Consider the following 22,490-nt stretch of genomic DNA (forward strand, 5'->3'; position numbering starts at 1 on the left):
AAAATTTAAAATTGATATATCTCGGTGTAATAACCCCACAAACCTTCAAAGACGTGCTGAAGTAAAATTTAATTCAATGTTTGGAGCACGTCAAGGAGAATTTACTGTTGATTCAACGTTCACTTGTCTTTGATAAGAAGGTAAATTGTAGTTAAAATGTAGTAGTTAAAATAAGTATTCTTACAAAAAACTGATATTTCTTTATATCTTGGATGGAGATATAGCATCATTAGTTATACTTGGATGGAGATATAGCATCATTAGTTATACTTTGGATGATTCACATTTAATAATAATGATAGAGAAACTGCAATCAACTTAGTTAACTCATCTAAGACAGCAAAAGCATAAAACATGCTACTCATTTTTAATAGAACAATAGCTGCCAGATGTTTGGTAGTCCATCCCTCATGTTGTCTTGGCTTGCTTAAAAAAAATCAGTTTTGAAATAGAAATGCAAACACTGTTTTTAGCAAAATGTCTCATCTTTGTCACTGAGAATATTGTAGATATGAATCAGTTTTTTTGAATTGTCTGAATGTCTCTGTATGTGGGTCATGTAATGAATTTGGGTATGGTACACTGTCAAGTCTGTATACTCCCAGGTAATTTACCAAAGAACTGCTCACTTCTGGGGTTATGGCCAACAAACTCTCAAAAGGAGTAATTGGAAAGTATTTACACCTTTGAGAAGAAATCCCACTTCTATTTTGTATGTCTGTTTATACACCGTATCATGCCATAAATAAAGAAGGTCTGCTGAAGACAGGCTCCTGTGATTATATTTGCCAGTACAGGAAATCTTACAGTTCAAAGAACCTAGAATTGTCTGAATGAATTGACACATTTGTCATAGGAATAATCAGCTCTTTTTAGAGCTGGTCAGAGCTGACTTTAAAGTACAGAATGCTGTATATACAGCATTATGTACTACTCAAATTAAAAGTGACTTTATAAATAGAAACATTATATAAATGATCCAGTAGAATAGGCTAGAAAAGAAATATAGTACGATAGAATTCTCGGTATTAGTGTGTAATGCATTCTTCAAAGTATAAAACCTTTTATAGGATACAACATTTTAAAAGTATAGATGATTTTTTATGTTTACATGGCGCCTAATATTCTTTTCATAATCAACACACTTTAACATAAATATTAGTGATGCTACAAAATAATCAAATAACAGTAAATGTAAAAACGTATTTCAAATGGAACCCAACTTATATTGTAAAACTATGCACATTAGGCAACATGAATGTTATCAAGTAATATGACACATACTGTAATACTTTGGTTACTCTATCAACACACCTGTGGTCTTGTCTTTCATATGATGTAAATACAGTGTAGGATACAATATGGTGCCCTGAAACACCCCATGATCTCAAATGCTTCAGCATTTGGCATCCAAATAAGTTGTTTGATGAGAAACGTTCCTGCATATTCTTGTGTACAGATATTTACAGTATATTTCACTAACCAACATGACACTCTGTGTAGTTTCTTCATTTACACAGCGCTATTGCAATATGCATCATGATGTTACTGTTGCTCTAACTGTCATCTCCTAAGGGACAACACATTTTATCACTAATTACAAATGGTTTACAGAGTGTCACATGATGATATTTTGACTCTGTTTAGGACATCTAAACTACAGAACCACATCTCTTCAGCATCCTTATGCTCTAACACTACCACCTTGTCAGCATTTGAAAGATATTATCGAGATGTGTTTGAGATAGACATTAGCCAGGCTAATCTCGATTGCCAAGACTGACTTTGCTATATGTACACATATACAGTATATCCCTCTGAAGGTTCATTATAAATACATTAACACCCTCTACCTTTTTAAACATCTGTGGCTAAAGATTCAGTTAAAGGATGGCAGGTTTATTTTCATTTTAGTTGCCAAAGAAAATTTACAGAAAATAGGGGTTTTGTTTAATTGAAAAAGAAGAGACTTAAGGGTGCGGTCGTTTATTCGTTGATTTGATGTCTAGTCTTTGCACACGCCACCAAACCAACTTCATACAACATAGAAGTTGCTCAGAATCTTTGAAAAAACTAACAAAATAACTGGGTTTGTGCTGTAAGATTTACAGTCCATGTGCATTAAACATCCTGGAATGTAAAGTATAATACTGTCTACTTTATAACTGTAACTCTGACAAGCAAGAAAAAAAAAGAGTGTTATTATGTTCTTTATTTATCATTCTGATCAAATATATCATATGCAAAAAACACATTTGCTTTTCTTTATTGCTTTTTAACTCACAATTGGGTATGTCACCAATTTGAAAAGCACACCAATTTGAAACATGCATTGCAGCCAGGCAGTAATTAAGGTATTCATTGAATTTGAGCTACCATTTTGGAGCCCCTACCTCAATGTAACACTTCCTTACACCTGCATGTCCATTTAACACTGATAAGAATATAAAAACCCCAATTGTACACTGTTGCCATATGTGGGTGGTACCCAGCCGGGACGCCCAGGAGGACAGGAGGAGGGTATCCGTCAATAAGGGCGCGCACAAAAGGGCGACCTTCAAAAGGGCGACCTCAATTGGGCGCGGCGAATAAAAGCGCACATAAATAAAAGCGATCTTCAAAAGGGCGACCTCAATTGAGCGCCGAATAACTGCGCGCATAAATAAAGGAGTGCTTCAAAAGGTGACGTCAATTGGGCGCAGCGAATAAAGGCAAACGCAACAAAATTATTACAGAAAATTTATTAGATAAAGGCAATGATTGAACGTATAAAAAGGTGAAAGCAAGAATATTAAAACATCCAATTAATTAATGCATGAACTTCTAATGAACTACTTCTAACGAACTATTTCTAAAGCTCTCTATATTTCGTTGTTTTCAAAATTACAAAAAATTAGATTAAGGCAATGACTGAACATATTTCGTTGTTTTCAAAATTCTGAATGTATAGCCTTCGACTACGAGTAGATCTGTACCTTTGTTGCTCTTCACATATTCCAGAGCCATTTCAAATAAAATATCTACGAACGCCTTTATTTGCCGTGCTCAATTGAGGTCACCTTTTTGAAGCGCTCCTTTATTTGCGCGCGCATTTATTCGGCGCTCAATTGAGGTCGCCCTTTTGAAGGTCGCCTTTATTTACGTGCACCTTTATTCTCTGCGCCCAATTGAGGTCGCCCTCTTGAAGGTTGCCTTTATTTACGTGCGCCTTTATTCTCTGCGCCCAATTGAGGTCGCCCTTTTGAAGGTCGCCTTTTTGTGCGCGCCCTTATTGAATAGAACTCAGGAGGAGGGCTCATGCCTCCTCCAAACCACGAGGGGGCGACTGCCCTGGTTTTTTTGGGGGCCACGGGTACAGAGCTGGGAAGCTCAACCCTGTAGGGGCCCATGGTCACCACCAGTGAGCACCCCAATGCCTGGAGAACCCTGGACCTCAGCACTTCCACCACACCTGGAAGTGCTGGGGGGAAGAAGACTGGGGACACCCGGAGGACTTCCGGGAGCACAGCCGGCATTTCCGCCACACAGGGGAGTGTCCGCGGAGGAGTGTCGGGAAGCACCTGGAGCCCATCCGGGTGTATATAAAAGAGGCCGCCTCCCTGCAAAAGAGGACTGGAGTCGGGCGAGGAGTGGATGAAGTCTGAGTGGAGAAGAGTGGAGGCGGCACTGAGAAGAGAGGCCTGGACTTTGGGGGATTGGTGCTGGAGGCACTGGGTTTGTGCATAGTTGAACTGTAAATAGTGTAAATAAACGTTGTGTTGGGTGAAAATATGATGTCCGTCTGTCTGTGTCCGGGCTGCTTCTCATACATATTATAACAATCAGTAATGCAAAGCCCAAAACTCAGTGATACTTGTGAGTAGCACTATTCAGTAAATCAACATACAATTAATCCCAGAACATAAATGTATTATAACTTAATCAGTTGTGAAGAGACTGCTAAAAACACAATAAATAAAAAGATTACAGAAACCACAAAAAGGCCAAGTTTATTGTCTATATTTATTACTCTTTTCACACTTTTTGTGGATTCAAAATGATTTGCAGGGTTTGAATAGCTTTCAATTCGCATTACTATCAGATTTTTAAGGCATTCTTTACCCACTGAAGCTCAATCAATTTGTAATGATCTCAAGATTAGAAAAATAATCATTCTCTGCTGGTTTTGCTTGCAAGTGATATTAGATAGTATATATTCAAAATGCAGTATCAATATTGGGAAACCACTTTAAAATTCTTCATCTCTCAACTGCTATAAAAGGTTAATGGATGACAGATCATTGAGTGGTTTTGCAAGGAATTTCACAAACTGAATCAGTTCATGCAGAAAATCATAAATTGAAGGTCAATATTATATACTGTGTAAAAAGTGATTTACCTCATTTATTTCATCAGTTAAGAGCAATCCCAATTGGGTGATTCTGTTTATTACAACTTACAACACATTGACGGAAAACCTCAGTTAATAGTATGATCTTGTATATCAGTCATCCAATATGGACCTTCTCTTTGGCAAGCAAGTCTTAGTAAATCTAAATACTCTTGTGACACTAGCATCTCCCTGCTTTTGACTCAAACTCATCAAAATAGTGACTCGAATCAGACACCAAGTTTACAATTGAATTATAGGCTTCACCACTGGCAACAAGTCCAATGTACTTTCAGGAGGGCCATGCTGTTAGATAGAAATCTTTGAAATACTATGTTCCAGAAGATGCACAAGAATGGCGATTCTAAGTGATTTACAGTATTTAGTTGGCAAGAGAGTGAGCTTAATTGAGAACAACAGCAGTACAGAAATCTGTACTACACACACCATTAAATAGAGCAAGTGGTCACTCGGTCATTTGTATGCAGGCCTTGTTACAGGAGAACCACTTAGCTGGGATAAGCCCTTCCTAGATGATATGTTGTTCCACCCATACCATTGGTTATACTGTTACTTGGTGGATTTTTGAGAGTTTCACACCATGCCCCTGTTATTATTGCCATCTATATTGGAAGGGATGATGTTGAGTGGATGAGCTCTTTAAATTTCAAGTGACCATCAATGGTAAACTTAAGTGGGTGCAATAAATTTTGACTATTGTCATTAAAGCTCACCAATGCCTTTATTTGCCCAGTCATCTAAGGAAAACTTGGAGCCTCCATTTGTTTTCTCTACATGTGCACAGTAGAGTCCATCCTCACTAGCTGCATCAATCCTGGTACATATATAACATATAATATCTCAGAAAGTCAAAGAATCCTTTTAAAGACCCCAGCCATCATGCACATTAGCTTTCCTCACTCCTTCCTTCTGGTAAGCCGTACGTGACCACTTGCACTAGCATCAGTAGGTTCAGAGACAATTTCTTTCCACATGATGAAAAGCAAATGAACAGAATGTAACAATAACAAATATTATACATGTCCTTGCATATAAGGCTACTGAAGAGCCAGTCATAGTAACAAATATGGAATATGTCCTTTGTGATATTAGCGCTATATAGCGCCCGACCCGGCACAGACTGACACGGAGGCACGTATAAAATCCACACAATTACTTTATTTTCTTCACCTGTGGGGCACGTCTTCCCCATTATCCTCACAGGCACAACACAGTCCAAATAAGCACAATACTAAGCACACCTCTCTGGAACCACCACTCATCCCAAGCAACCTTGTCCTCCTCCACCTGACTCTAGCCTCTGAGTGGTGGTCGCTGGCTCCTTTTATAGTTCACCCGGAAGTGCTCCAGGTGCTTAATCACCGAGTTCTGGCTGCACTTCCAGGTGTGATGTATATGCTGCCCATATGGGCTCAGGAGTCCCAAACACAGCACCCCCTGGCGGTGACTGCAGGACCCAACAGGGCTGCACCCAACTCCAATTCCCAGGGAGCCCTGTGGGAAACCGAGGCACTGCTCCACCCCAGGGAGGGCGGCCATCTAGCGTCAAGGGAGAGGTATTGTAGTGTCCAGGGCTGCTCCCCCTGAATATAGTGTGCAGGGGTGTCCCGGCTGGGCATGGACGCCAGCTGCTTGCCACACCTTATACATGGGTATATATAAAAATGCAGTACGCTGCAATCTATACTGGTTTATAGTATTTATTCACTTTATGTCACTTTCACTATTTTGAGGAGACATGCAAGGAAGAATTACAGTGTACTATTTACATATTACATATTAGTGACAGAAAAATATTTTTCGTTTTATGTATTGTACAATAATTTTAGCTTGGACCCTTTGAACCAATAGAGTGATAAACAGGAAGGTGTTTCTCTATCCTTGTCCTCATATTTCCTAATATGCTATTCAAAAAAACCTTTTGAGCAGTTTTAAAAGTCCCACACATTGCATGCCATGTGCCATTTCATCGTGCTTGACTTGCCTTATGATCCTCTACCTTACACATGGCAGGTTTCCAATCCAAACTTCCTGGCAGAAATCAGGCAGATTGTGAACTGCCAGAAAATAACATAAAAAAGCAGTAGGCATTTCTTGTGGATAGGGAATAAACATGCCATTCTTAAGAAACCTTCTAACTGTTTCATTGGAAGTTTTACCTAAGCTTTTGCATAATCCTTGTATATACATTGTGCTGAACACGGGAGAAAGAAATAATAGATCGGAAGAGGAGATGTAGTTCTATCATCAAACCAAGATCAGAACCAGGAATTCAAAGAACTGTCATCCTACTCCAATATGTAAAGCAAATATCAAAGCTGAAAATAACTTAGCTAAAAAGTTCTTTAACTAGAAAAGTAATTAGGAAAATAAACATCAATATTTTTAGGATATCCAACATATCAAGATAATGACAGGATTCAAGTGCCTGAGCACCACCAGGTCAGGGCCATGGTTACAAAATAACTAGTGGTGGCATCCATTGAGAAAAAACATGCCATAAAAAAATCAGTACCAAATAATCTTAAGCCATTCAAAAAGCTATCGGTGTGAACAGTCACTGGTACAAATGAATTCTCCATTTGAAACTTCAGTGAAATTTTTTTAAAAAATAGTGATGAAATATAACAATTTTTCCATAATAAGTTATTCATGAAAATAATTCACAGCAGAATATCATTATATTGACACAAAAGTCAAAACTCAAAGAGAACTTTGTCATCTCAACCACATACAAGTATACAGATAGACAAAATTGCGAAGCTCAGGGTCCACAGTGTAACAACATGAAGTGCAAATAAAAATTAAAATTAAATTAAAAATAGAAATAAAATTAAAGTTTAAATTTTAAATTTAAATTTAAAATTAAAACACAAACAAGACAAGACATTGTGCATAGACAATAATGGTACTTTGATACACTTGCTCATGCAATATGAATCTAGATCTGACATTGGTTCCCAAATGAACATCAATGAACATTTTATTGTGAATAGTTACTTTGGTGGCTCGTGCTACAAAATAAGCTGCTTCTGGCATTATCTCTGTCAGCAGGTGGTTTAGTTTCTGACCGTTGCTGCTTCATGGATATGGTGAGAATAGAGTCAGATTTGGATACTTACAAGACAAGCATTAGATATTTGCTTGAAGAGCCTGGCTGGTTTGCGATCTTGCTGGTTACTACAATAACATCATCTCTGCCAGAAAGCTTGTTCTCAGGTTTCCTGGTCGAAAACCCTAGTTGGTTTTGGCTTTTTTTCCCCTGTTCAACAATTTGTCTTCTCTCTTGTTCACTTGTTTATCTTAACTCTACACTTACAGTATGTGACCAACTTTCATACTTTCAGTTTTCTGGTGTTCATATCCAGACACTTCTAATATTGCGCTTAAAAAAATAATATTACATATGCAGTCACGCTCTTCTCCTTAGCTGCCAAAGCCCCAGGCTGCACTCCTGTTACCCACTGGAATAATGTGGATTTGACTATGGTAAAGCAAAAATATACAGTAACTTATATTGGAATACTTTAAGACCAAGAAACAAAAAGGATGTATTATCATTGCTGATATTTGAATGTTGTGACTGCTTTAATCAACCTAACAGTAGTACAGTAGTATAAATAAAACTAATATAATTTGGGAAAAATATCCAATGTAAAGGTGACTTAAGGTGAAGAATGTAACAATGTCAGAATTTTCCATATACAGTAGTTCTCAATTCCACCTTTAGGGTGTGTGATGGTGCGGGTTGGCCCAATGCTACTGGGTCCTTCAGGAGTGCCTTTTGAACCCTCTACTGCCAATAACATACCTGAGGGATGAGCCAGCAGACATTTGCCAAGGGGTAGGTGTACAAGGGCTTCAGAGCTTTTATTAAAAGCAGTCAAAAGCAAAGTATTCAAAACAGTGCAGTCCAAGACTTCAACAGATAAATAATCCATAAAATAAAAGGTGTTGGTGGAGGATAAAAGTTCTAATAAATAAATCCAGTTAAAGCGAGGTTAAAAACAGTGCAGGAAGCTGTCCATGAAAATGTGGGCACTGGTGCACATCTCCTCTGCTCACCTCTCTCGAAGCCTCACAGCAGAGGAGACGCCCCTCTGACAGACACAGCCTTCCTTCTAACTACAGGTCTGGATCTCTGCTGTTTCCACGGCTGCCAGTAGAGCTCCCAGTCTGGACCCAGGCTTGGGTCCTTACTGTCCATTGACCTCAGAAAGGCTAATAATCTGAACCTCTGATTCCTGCTGCCTTCCTGTGCTTCTGGAAAGTTGCTCACACCACACCTCTGATCACTCCAGCTGCATACGATGCTCAGCCAGCACGATCCACCTTAGCAGCCCTGAGCGTCAACTGCATACTCTCCTCCTGGAGATCTCCTCATGGATGCCTGCCTTCTCTCTCGCTCATTTGTTCTTGCATCAGCTCCTTCTCCCGTCTTTCTGCCTGCTTCACTTTCCTCCTTTAACCTTCTTTCATCTTTTGTTTCTTTCAATCTTTTTTTTTTTCCTCTCATGACGGCTCATCCTTATGTCTCCATGGGCACAGTGTCCCAATCGTGCACCAAAAGGAAGCTAATGAAGCAACTGAGACCCTCACATGCAAGTGTGCCTCACCCCGATTACCTTACCAACCTCCCAAATTTGCTCAAGCACGCACAGCAGTGAAGAGTGAGATGGCCAATTAATTATTTATTTATTAAAAACAGCCCCTGATTTTTAAGCTGCGGATCAGCAACAGGGTGGACAAAATATTATAATGAAAAATTAAAGTTACATGAAACATAAAGTTACATAAAGTTACATGAAACTTCTATAAGAATGTTGAGAACATTCTTTTGTTAAGTTAAGCCAAGATTCCCACCCGGCTTATGTTTAAATTCCTTTTTTGTGCTTTTTATATTTATTTTTAATTCTATGATTATAATTGTTTATATCATATTTTTGTTTATTGTTTACTCATATTTTGTCAGTTGTGATTACAGTTTAGTGTAGAATTGTGAATGTATGTTGTGTCTTGGTTCTTATATTTTCTGGGTGGTTCCAATTTTTTGTAGTTTATTTGATTGTGCTCTCGTAAAGGTGGTTTTGTCTTTACTCTGTTATTATCTCTTAATATCTCTTATTTTCTCTGCATTTACTGTTTTTGAGGTTGGCTTTTTTCTTTTGAGACCATTCTGAGTATTTTTGGAACTGTTCTGATATTTTTGAATATTTAGAAGCCCAAGGATCATTTGACCAGGGGCCTCATGCATAATTCGCACTATAACATTATGTAAGCACAAAAGCAGAAATGTGCTTACGCATAAAAAAATCTAGATGCATAAATCTGTGCGTTCGCCAACTTCTACGTTCTTCCGCTCCACAAATCCCGGTCAGCGTGAAAAGTAACGCACGTGCACTCACCTGCTGTCCCACCCCAACTACTCCCAGAATTACACCTCTTTGAATATGCAAATCAATATCAATAGCCCTTAAGATCAGCCTTCTGTGTAAAAGACAATGGGAAAAACACGGGGGAAAATAGAAGAATTTCAGCGAATACCAAGTAGAGGCAAGGAAAAACATACTATTGGTTGGTTTAAACAGTGGTATAAACAACAAAAGGAAGTTGATCGAGTGATAGAGTGTCGGAGAAACTTGAAACCTCAAGTTCACAAAGATGCACAGTGCCCGAAATAAAAAAGAAGTTGTCGCATATCAAAGTCGCTGTGAAAAGGCAAGTCGTAGCCCACCGTCTGAGTGTCATATGAAAGCTTATTAAGGTACAGAGAAAAAAAAATAGGCACACAGTGGAAGAAAACGTGAAATATCAACTTTAATCTCTAAATTTCCACTTTAATCACGTAGTTTATTTTGTCATTAAAATACAACATCATAAACTTCATCTTAAAATTGTTTAATGTTTAGTTTCTCAAATCCCATCGTAACTAAAGTAGCACGTTAAATGCTTTGTTTTGTATTTGATCTTCTATGTGCTCTATGTGTGTGAATCACTACGTGCTTCTGGCTCTCTCTTCCTCCTGCAGGACACAGAATCCATTACATTCATAACATTACAGCTCTCTGAATAATTAAAATACTGAGATGTACTGTATATGTGATATCATTTTCTTTATGATAGGAGTTAATGCATGTTATTAAACATGGGAACACGGTGGCGCAGTGATTGTTCATGTCTCACGCAAGATGCTTGCTGCGCCATGCGCAACCTTTGATGAAACACTTTATTGTAGCAGTACTGTCTTTTTCAAATGTATTAACCACCAATTCCTGTCCTTACTTTTCTTTCTCCAAATACCCAATCGCCACACAATCAGCTCTGTAATAGACATTAGGCCATCTGTAAGCTTAGAACGCCGATTCTTCAAAACTTTTAAGGAACATTGAAATATCTTCGTAGTACGTTTTTACTTATTCTATCCATCTATCCTTCCAATGTCACGTCAGCCCCAGCAAGAATACAGCACAAGGCAGGAACAATCCGTGAACAGTAGCGCTGCAGCACCGTGTCCTCACATGTTTAATTATTAATAATATAGATTATTTAGATGAAGTTAAAGTTTTTTCTGTATAATATAATAAATATATTTTGCTGCATTTCATTTTAAAAATGATATCGTCATTAAATGTCAATATGCGCTTTATAAAGTGGCTCAGGTTGTGCAATATTATAACTGTATCGCAAGTGTACAGTGAGGTAATTGTACTTATAGGTACAAACAGTTCTACAAGGAGCAGTTGATGGACTGATTGAGTGTGTTTATAGTTCTTGGGATGAAACTGTTTCTGAACCGCGAGGTCCGTACAGGAAAGGCTCTGAAGCGTTTGCCGTATGAGAGCAGTGCAATAGACAGCATGGCTGAGGCAGCGTGTGCTTGATGCTGTATACCAGTACAGCTGTGATTCACACTCAGATACAGTGATATAAATACTCTGAGTGGTGCAGTGAGAGTAATATGGAAAAAGATGATCCGCTGTGGCAACCCCTAACGGGAGCAACTGAAAGAAGAAGAAGAAGAAGAAGGTGCAGTGAGAGTAACAACGTTAAAGCAGCTATTGTATTTAGAATAGTTTGAACATTCTGTGGACCATTATATTGTTACAGGTTAATTACAATCAGATGCATTAAACTAATAAACAATATGCGGTTAATTTCAGTGTATTTATAAAGCCGCGTCAGGGATGTGGATCTAAAAAAGAAAGGGTAACCACACAGGAAGAGTAGCCCTGCTTTGACGCTGGGTGCCGCCAGTCTGCAAAACAGAGTGGAGAACTTGCATACGCCAGGGTATGAGCTACTGTGAAAATATGGATGGCTTTACTCCAAGTTTAGGTTTTATACATCACAATTTGAACGTGGAAACGTTCTTATGCAACATTTTTGTGCGTAAGCACCGTTTATACATGAGGCCCCAGGTGTTGGCTGAAGCCAGCCCCTTGAGTACTCATTTGGGATGTGGAAAGTGAGTCTTTCCACGGGAGGTTTTGTTGCATAAAGGCCTTTTATAACCCAATTTTAAAAGACTTACACATTGCCATTGCTGTGTTCTGAGAATCACAACCACATACAGATTGAAACGCACTGATGAAATATATAATATAAAATCTTTTAAACTACATGTTACAAAATTTTCTTTCTTTATTTTCATATTGTTGGCATTTGTATCTGTACCCAGCTATTTTGGTGTCTGAAAAACATAGGATCACGCACAATAGCAATTTTTTTATAACTGCAGATATACTGAGACTCGGGGAATCAAAAGAAATACTAAGGTGCTGAGAGAAGGGAATGCAAGTTGTCATACACAGTAGCTTGGGAAGCCTCGTTATGTAAGTGTTTTCTCACCCATGCAACATGTTAAGGAATGCCACACCATATGTTGCCTCTAATTTATTTTCAGGACAGTTGTTTCTGTCACTAATTATAACCATGATATCTATTGACTTTCTGTTCTAAATTTTCCCAAGAAAAATGCAAACATTTGGTTTAATTAAATTTTAATTATAAGGATTCTGATCTGCATTTTAAAAGTAACAGATATAAATTGCAGGCTTCTGCACTGCACACTAGCAAATATTTTTTTACAGTTTATATTATTATTATAAATCCTTCTCATTATAACTGAGTAACCTTTCCATTAAATATTTAAATGAATATGCGGAACCTGGTTTCACTATAAGCCTGTACAAATTAAGCACACAATGCAACTATTAAATTAATAATTCCCAGGCTTAAAACGAAGTATAAATTTTGCTCAAACAAGAACTAATTATATTCATGTTTTGTGAAAGAAAGGCATTATGCTACCTATTCACATAATTTCATTTTTTAGTAACATAGGAAAATAGAACATTGTCTTTATTACCATTTATTACCATTTGTTTATTCAGTAACTCAGTGCAAAAAAAGCACCATGAAGCTAGGGACATACTATGAATGACAGAGGTTTGGGTCCCCCATGAAGCACCATCATTTGATTGACCATCGGGGGGGGGATCGGGGGGGTTTTGTGGTCCACTGTGCAGCACTGCAATGCTGAACAGAAGCTGTGATACAGTTTCAATATGCTGCATGGGGGTTTGGAGTTCAAAAATAACACCTGCGATGTGGATTAATGGAATGTCACTGCTTACACTTAACAGAAGAAAGTTCATCCAACCCCTAGACAGAGTTCAGCTTGTGCAAAAGTTCTTGCAGCTCAAGTGTGTTTATCTGCCTGTGAGGTGCCTGGAGTTGTATAGGGTAAATAATACAGTATATCGTGTGAATTAGATGCTCTATAGCGCCCGACCCGGCACAGACTCACTTGGAGGCACGTGTAAAAACACAAAGACTTTTATTTTCTTCACCTGTGGGGCATGTCTTCTCCATGAACCCCACAGGCACAACACAGTCCCAAAAGCACTTAAATCACACACTTCCGTTTGGCACCACCACTCCTCCCTGGCAACCTCGTCCTCTTCCTCCCGATTCTGGCCCTGAGTGGTGGTTGCTGGCCCTTTTTATAGCCCACCCGGAAGTGCTCCAGGTGCTTGATCACCTGTTTCTGATTGCAGTTCCGGGCGGGGCAGTAGAGTTGTCCAGGCCGGTTCAGGGACCCATGCAGCACCCCCTGGCGGCCATCCCAGATCCCAACAGTGCTGTGGAGAACTCCATCTCCCATGGAGCCCTGTGGGAAACTGAGGCACCATCGTCAGCCAGGGAGGCTGCCACCAAGCATCCCGGGGGAGGTACTGAGATGCCCATGGTTGCTCCCCCAGAACATATGTAGAAGGGGCGTCCCGGCCGGGCCCGCCACAATCGTTATTTGGGACTCATGCATTTCATGTGTGTTCTGTGTCTACAAATACAGTATCTGGGTAAGTGTAGGATGAAAGAAAATATGAGGCAAGAAATGCTGAACACATACCTAAAGCAGAAACGTTTTCCATGTTATACTAATAATGACGTGAAGTGTATAATGTGTGAAGACTTTAGTCCAAATATCAAATAAATGTGCACTTTTATTCAAGACTATAACCAAAGCAAAAAAAAAGCATTCAGTTTACATGTTGCTGTCAATAATTTACAAACCCAATCTCAAATGTCAATCGACAGAAAGTTAAAATGTATTATTGGAAGGTGCAGAAGTAAGAACTGCTGCCTTATAACCAAAAGGTTGCCAATTCGAGTCCTGGCGCTCTGCGTTTTGAGTAATGAGCTGCTATTATTATTATTTCTATAATATAATAAAAGCATATGTTTGATCTGAGTCTGCAACACCCGGTGTAATTTTCGGCTACTTGTAAAAGTTAGCACTTTTTTTTATTATTCAGTTTTATTCTCTCAGTGACATTCACGTGGTACAACGAACTTGCCTCTTCGTCTCTGAGTTGATGCTGTTTATCTCAATTCTTTTCACAAGAGCAGCAATGACCAACGCTAACTTTTACAAGCAGCTGAAATTTACACAGGGTGTTGCTGACTCAAATCAATATTATTATAAAAATAATAAAGAAATAATAATAATAACAGCTCACTACTCAAAACGCAGAGCACCTGGACTCGAACCGGCAAACTTTTGGTTATAAGGCAGCAGTTCTTACCTCTACACTGTCCAAGAATACATATTAACTTTCTGTTTTTCTAGGGGGAGGATGAGATAGCAGGCTGCTTATGCTGATCGACACATTTACAAAACAAAAGACACTGATGGAGAGGTGGGAAGGAATTTAAGGTGGCCCGGGATTACGAGTTTTTCGTAGGCTTCAGGGATTCTAGTGTTAATGGCTTCAAGCACAGCAGGCGTTAAGGAGTCAAGGTTGGTTGAGATATTCCAGACCTGTCAGCCAGTACCCTGAGAAGTGACAATAGGTAGCCGATATAAACTGATGAAAAACAAAAATGTTCTTCAGTGTTAATACACACAGCATACTCAGTCTTAATTTTGTTCATTGCTTATATCATATCCCTCATAAACAATTTACAGTGAGTTTATTCATTGATCCCCTGTCACATCTGCTCTCTAAATGTTTACAAAGCCTTCCTCTGTCACTCCGTATTGGAGTTTTCTTTCAAACTCTCTGTCCAGATCCCTCTCTCTCACCCCACGTCTTGTTTCTCTTGAATCTTTCCAGATTATCTCTTATGCAACAGAGGTTATTTTTCCTTGGTACTATTGTCAAAAAGCTGGCATTGGCCTCTCACTAGAAAGACCCTTTCTTTGTCTAATTATACCTGGAAATCTTTCAATAACCTGATTCATTGAAGATCAGTGGACCATCTGGCCCTTTAAACTTTAGCAAATGGCTTTCAGTTGCCAATGTTTAGGTAGATATATGTCTGGTAGTCAGTGATATCAAACCTGACCTTTATTCTTGTCTTTTCTTTTTCAGTATGGCTGTGGACGGCTGCCCTACTTTGTTTGTCATACAGGTTCCACTTAGTTATTTCCCGTGCTTTTGTCATCATTTCCTCCTTTTTGTCTGAATTGAATTATTTGTATATTTTTATGTCAATGAAGGTATATTTTTATATCAATGAAGGTATTCCTGACATTAGTTTGTACATTTAGGGTTATTTTAAAGTATCTGTTATTTACGTACATTCTCCCATGGCACAGATTTGCTTTTTCCTTGGGAGTCACCATGTTGCGTAATTTTGTCTACTGGTTGCAATGCCATTGCTAGCAACTATGATGAAGGTCATAAATGAAGTGACCTCAGGAGTCATGAGGTATAATGTTCTCCTCCTGATGTAACTTAAGAGTTTCCAGATTTCTCAAACAAAAACAAAAGTTACTTTAAAGTTTGAGTTTTCTGGTTTCTCTGATCTCTCTCAGTTTTTGATCAGAAGTTGGGTGCCTTTTAGGATGTAATAATGTAACCAAATAAATAAAACATTTTAAATATGAGTATAAAGAAAGTCACTGCAAAAACACTGTTCTTTAAATAGTTCTTCATTAAAATAAATATTTTGAATGTACATAATAAGCAGCACATGCAAATAATAAAAAATAACTTAATTAATAATAATGATTTTTTTTCATAATCTTCTGGGGCCTCATGTATAACGCTGTGCATAGAACTCACACTATAACATGGCGTAAGCACAAAAGCGGGAATGTGCATACGCACAGAAAAATCCAGATGCAGGAATCTGTGCGTACGCAAACTTTCACGTTCTTCCACTACATAAATCCCGATCAGCGTGAAAAGTAACGCACGTGCACGCGCCTTCTGTCCCGCCCCAACTCCTCCCAGAATTATGCCTCTTTGAATATGCAAATCGAAATAGCCTTCTGTGAAAAGACAATGGGAAAAGCACGGGGGAAATATAAGAATTTCAGCGAATACCAAGTGGAGGCAAAGGAAAAACGTACTATTTGTTGGTTTAAACAGTGGTATAATCAACAAATAAAGTTGATCGAGTGACATAGTGGCGGAGAAACTCGAAAGCTCAAGTTCACAAAGTCACACAGTGCCCGAAATAAAAAAGAAGTTGTCACATATCAAAGTCGGCGTGACAAGGCGACTCGCAGCGGACCGTCTGAGTGTCATATGAAAGCTTAATAGGGTACAGAGAAAAAAAATAGGCACACAGTGGGAAAAAGGCACGAAATGTCAACTTTAATCTCAAAATTTCCTCTTTAATCACGTAGTTTATTTTGTCATTAAAGTAAAACATCATAAACTTCATCTTAAAATCATTTATTTTACTAGTTTCTCAAGTAGCACGTTAAATGCTTTGTTCTGTGTTTGATCTTCTATGTGCTCTATGTGTGTGAATCACTACGTGCTTCCGTTCTTTCTCTTTCTCCGACAGGACACAGAATCCATTACATTCGTGATATTACAGCTCTCTGAATAATTAAAATACTGAGATGTATATGTGATATCTTTTTCATGAAGACAGGAATGAAAGCATGTTATTAAACATGGGAACACGGTGGCGCAGTGATTGTTCATATCTCACGCAAGAGGCTTGCTGCGCCATGTGCGACCTTCGATGAAATAATTTATTACAGAAGTACTGTCTCTTTCAAACGTACTAACCTCCAATTCCTGTCCTTACTTTTCTTTCTCCAAATAACCAATCGCCACACAATTAGCTCTGTAATAGACATTAAGCCATCTGTAAGCTTAGAACGCAGATTCTTCAAAACTTTTAAGGAACATTGAAATATCTTCATAGTACATGTTTAATTATTCTATCCGTCTATCCTTCCAGTTTTGCATCAGCACTAGCAATAATACAGCGCAAGGCAGGAGCTATCCGTGAACTAGGTAGTGCTGCGGCACCGTGTCCTCACATGTTTAATTATTAACAATACAGATTATTTAAATGAAGTTAAAGTTTTATCTGTATACTATAAGCAACATATTTTGCTGCATTTCATCTTAAAAATGATATCGTCATCATACGCGCTTTATAAAGTGGCGCAGGTTGTGCAATATTATAACTGTAGTGCAAGTTTACAGTGGGGTAATTGTACTTATAAGTACAAACAGTTCTACAAGGAGCACTTGATGGACTGATTGAGTGTATTTATAGTTCTTGGGATGAAACTGTTTCTGAAACGTGAGGTCCGTACAGGAAAGGCTTTGACGCGTTGTGGCTGAGGTAGTGTGTGCTTGAAACTGTATACCGATAATTCTCTTTCCAATCAGCTGCTGCTGTGATTCCCCACTCAGATACAGTGATATAAATACTCCGAGCGGTGCAGTGAGAGTAATATGGAAAAAGATGATCCGCTGTGGCAACCCTTAACGGGAGCAGCTGAAAGAAGAAGAAGATGCAGTGAGCGTAACAATGCTAAAGCAGTTATGGTATTTGGAATACTATGGCTATTCCCTGGACCATTATATTGCTACAGGTTAATTACAATCAGATGCATTACACTAATAAACAATATGCAGTTAATTTCAGTGTATTTATAAAGCCGCGTCAGGAATGTGGGTCTAAGAAAGAAAGGGTGACCACACAGGAACAGTAGCCCTGCTTTGATGCTGGGTGCCGCCAGTCTGCAAAACCGAGCGGAGAAATTGCGTACGCCAGGGTATGAGGTACCGTGAAAATGTGTGTGGCTTTACGCCAAGTTTAGGTTTTATACATCACGATTTGAGCGTGGAAACGTTCGTACGCAACATTTCTGTGCATACGCACCGTTTATACATGAGGCCCCTGAACTTTTTTTGCACTCATTGTAATATTACGCCTTTAAAATATTTTCAGACAGAATTTTTATTTCATTACACAAAGGATTTGTTTTTACGTGGTAGTGAATTCCCTCAATGTGATAGCTGTTAATGTTCAAAGTGGTATCAACAGCTGTGCTTTAATAGTGTTGTTTTAATTGCTCATTTGAGTTGATTAATCATTCACTCAATTTTTTGAATTCTAATATCTGCCAGGTACATCCTCCTTCAATTACAGTCTTTTAGAAACTTTGTTTTTACTTTTCCATAAAAGTAAATCAAAAATAACAAGCAGCAGTTACATTTTATTCTTAACAAGTACCTCTTTATTCACATCTGTCATATTCACGAAAGAAAATGTTTAATCACTTTGGCTGCATTTTAATAGTAAAGACTTAGAGTGAATTTCTGGCCAAGGGCTGTCATAGAATTAATGCTAAAATGTGCTAAAATGTCTCATATTTAGAGCATTACTGTATTTTAGCATTTCCAGTGTTTTAAGGGAAAAAAAATAATTTAAAGGTATTTTAAACATTAACATAGTTATGTTTTATTGTTTTATTAAAGGTTACCTAGTTTGGTGGCTTCCATTAATTTGTGGAGGACCTTAAAGAGAAGTGCCTAACAAGGGGTTACATGGGAACATGGGGGAGTTGGATTAAATATTTTAGGATGTTACAATTTATGCCAAAAGCCAATTTAAGAAGCTTGGCATTTTCTCACTAAACTTTAGTTCTCTCGAAGTTATACTATTGTTTTTTGTAACTACCCTTGGAATAATTCTAGGAAGTAGACTTTTTAATATCACACATCTGCTGCTGTCAACATTTCTTTTAATAATTTACGAAACATTGCCAGAATCCAACCCTACATCACTAGTGTGGAGGCAAAAGTACTTTACCACACGTTTATTCCTTCTCAGTACTCCAATTCTCTTTTAAAAGCTTTGACACCAGTTTTACCAGTATTAGAATACTGACACCAGAGTCTTATCCAAAATATATCACTGTGTATTTATTACTCTCAGTTGACACATTTACCATTTGCCTCTGGAAAGATTCCGTCAACAATGCTGCTACTAATATATTATTTTTAATACTTCAGAATACTTGCCTATGTTGATTACAAATGTTTAAGTGAGATTGTGCACATCTTCAAAGTTTCACATAGTTTTGTTACACAGTTCTTGACAAATGCTTGTTCTAAAGAGAATTTATTTTAGCTAACTTTTTATTCATTATCTCTTCATTTATGTGCTTCATCAGTCCCTAGTGTTTAAGTAACATTACTGCCACTATTGTATTGTATAATACACTTAATCAGTTTGTCAGTCTTTGAACACTCTACCCATAATTTACCAATTAATATTCTACTGTTACTTTGTCTAGTACTCATTTGATTCAGCCTTCTTGATTGTTTTTAACTGTAGCCACTTTTGATTTCTATAAAGCCTTTTTTTGCTTGCAATTTAAAAAGTTATAATCTGTTTTGTTACTTCCATGCAACTTGTGAATATGATGTTTCATATTCTATTGTACTTCTACTTGCAGTAGGTGATGGTGCATGTTGTTAAAGGCACTATATAAATTGTTACAGAGAAAAGACATAGCATACCACCTAAATTTTCTTTTATAAAGTGTTATTTGTGAAAACTTAAACTGTATAAATATGTCTAATATCTTTGTTGTTAGTAACAGAATTAATTGTTATCAGTCCCATTTAAATGAACTGAGAGGATCTTCCTTAGTCTACTGACAGGTTCAGTAGCTTTATTGTCAGTGATTTAAGGGTAAATACTAATTCAAATGCACAGTTGTGGTAAGTTAGTATTTATACAAGCTGTGCAACTCTGATTATTGTAATTAGACTTAGGACCAGTAATTTTATAAACAATCTGTAGTAAAGCAACTTTTCATGGGGTATATGTTAACTGATAGACAGTAAGACAATTATATTCCGTGTGTAACTATTGAAACATTACTGCGAGCTACAAGAAAATAATCACCTTACTTAAGCATTCAACAGAAAGTTGTACAAATAGTTCCAATCAAATATTTGTTGTAAATATACAAGAACATTGTTGGTAGTCTCTAATTCACTGAACCTGATAGTAGGTGCAATAAATAGCTGCTTGTCTATATTTGCACACGTTGTAATCTTACATTATTTAGCTTCTTTATTGTCAATTATTTTTCACTAATAGAAGCCAGTTCACATTCAGCTCACTCCACAAATATTTATTTTGTTTGAGGTTACTATATTTGGAGCTCTCTGCTGACCTCTTTTTCTTCACATATATGAAAAGATGCAAATTAAACAAAGACATCAATTATATCAAGAACTGTCAGCATTTCTGATGGAAACTAATACGTGTCTACAGCCCTGCCATTACAGACTTTCTCAATTTACGCATTACCCACAGTCTCATAAACTGACAAAAGTGCACTAGGGAAATTCATAACCTGATGGACATGCCTGCCTCACAATAGCCAGAAGCCATTTACTGAGGTCGATAAAACATATTAGTAAAATAAAAACATGGGCCATACTATTCGTTTCCTATTTTTCTTTTTTTCAAATTAAATTGACTTGAGAATTACTGTAACATAAATAAGACAGCTTTCACTGTCTTTTCTAATACATCTCAGTGGCTACCCATATAGACCTAACACCATCTGGTGAGCAAACTCTTCCCATTTATGATTTGTGTGTCACCGACTGGTTACTGTATTTATTTACATATGTGATTTACTGTTTGTTACTGCACATGAAATTTATTTTAACTAAATGTGATAAAAACAAAAGTGTCTATCCTATGTGTATGGTATGAAGAACAATCCTTTTTAATCTGCTTAAAAAATATTATATAATTTTTGTTGAAACCTTTGACATCTGTAGTGGTGTTTTTATAACTGTTAGACAAGCAGAGTTAAAGACATGTGGTCCCCGTAGATGAGTATAAGTGTGCAACATGGGGATAGCTGTACAACACCTAAAAAACGCCTTTGTGAAAATTTGATTTAAATTTAAAATAGTGTGCATTAATGAAAATGCAACTTTTTTCATTTGAGTTCTTTCTTTTTTAAATGTTTAGTTAGTAAATATTACTTTATTCTTAAGGAAAGGTTGCTAATTGTAATTATTGTACATAGAATGGCATATTGCTTTTGTTGATTTTCTATGAAGATCTTTTTGAACTGTTAAATGGCAAATGAACTGATGAGTTGACTTGTTCTTCTATCACATTTTTATTAGGTTAAATTACAACCAGATATAATACATAAGCAATGTTTTAGTTCCCCTTGAGAAAAGACATAAACTTTGTTTTCTAAATGTCAGAAAAATGAAAACACATTACATTGACACTATACAGTTAATGCTAACCCGCTAAACTTACAGATGGCCTGCTTACTTTACATTTTCCTTCTCCTTTGCAACAATCAAAACAAATGAAACAATGGGATAACTCAAAATGCAGTGTGCCGAACAGTACACATGTTTAGGATGGAGTACCCAAACAAAACCATACACAGACAGTAATCAGAATGAGATTCAAGTCCAGTCTCCTTGAAATATGAGACAGAAACACTAATTACTGTGCCAACAAAAAAATCATAAGCAATACAAATGTAAGGCATCCTGGTGAATTCACCTAAACCAGTGAACAGCTTAGCTAGCAGTAGTGAATGTAGGAGACTCCATTCATTATGCTGTGTGTTCTTTAAAGCCCAGTCATTCTTCATGCTATCCAAATTAGATCTAATTTTTCATTCTCCCCATCCCAGACTTTCCTGTTGTGGAGTTTTAGAGATAATAGACAGTCTTAGTATCCCTCAGTGAACAGCTATTATGGATGAATGAGACAAGTTTAGAACCCCACAAGTAGACTAAACAACATGGCATATTACATGACTGTTATGGCAAGCCAGAGGCAGTTGTTGCACACTTCCATGATTACCAGTGGTGTAGTTTCACATACAAAGCAACTCAGTCCATCCAGTCTGTGACTCAGACAGCTTTGATTTTATCTAAAGTTGTAGAGATTGGCTTGTGTGCATGTGGGAGCTGACAACCAATGAGCATTCACCCAGAAGTACAATACATACAGGTGCTGGTCATAAAATTAGAATATCATGACAAAGTTGATTTATTTCAGTAATTCCATTCAAAAAGTGAAACTTGCATATTAGATTCATTCATTACACACAGACTGATGTATTTCAAATATTTATTTCTTTTAATTTTGATGATTATACCTGACAACTAATGAAAGTCCCAAATTCAGTATCTCGGAAAATTAGAATACCAATTAAGACCAATGCAAAAAAAGGATTTTTAGAAATGTTGGCCAACTGAATGGTATGAATATGAAAAGTATGAGCATGTACAGCACTCAATATTTAGTTGGGGCTCCTTTGGCC

At 37.5% G+C, this 22,490-nt stretch overlaps 1 protein-coding gene across 1 annotated transcript in view; it reads right to left on the bottom strand.

Moving 5' to 3' along the window:
• Positions 1 to 22,490, bottom strand: part of adcy1a (adenylate cyclase 1a) — a 554,748-nt gene that overhangs the window by 496,412 nt on the left and 35,846 nt on the right. The gene's annotated exons all lie outside the window — the stretch shown is intronic.

This window comes from Erpetoichthys calabaricus, chromosome 6 (genome assembly GCF_900747795.2).
Source record: "Erpetoichthys calabaricus chromosome 6, fErpCal1.3, whole genome shotgun sequence".
In the NCBI taxonomy this organism is placed as follows: Eukaryota; Metazoa; Chordata; class Cladistia; order Polypteriformes; family Polypteridae; genus Erpetoichthys; species Erpetoichthys calabaricus.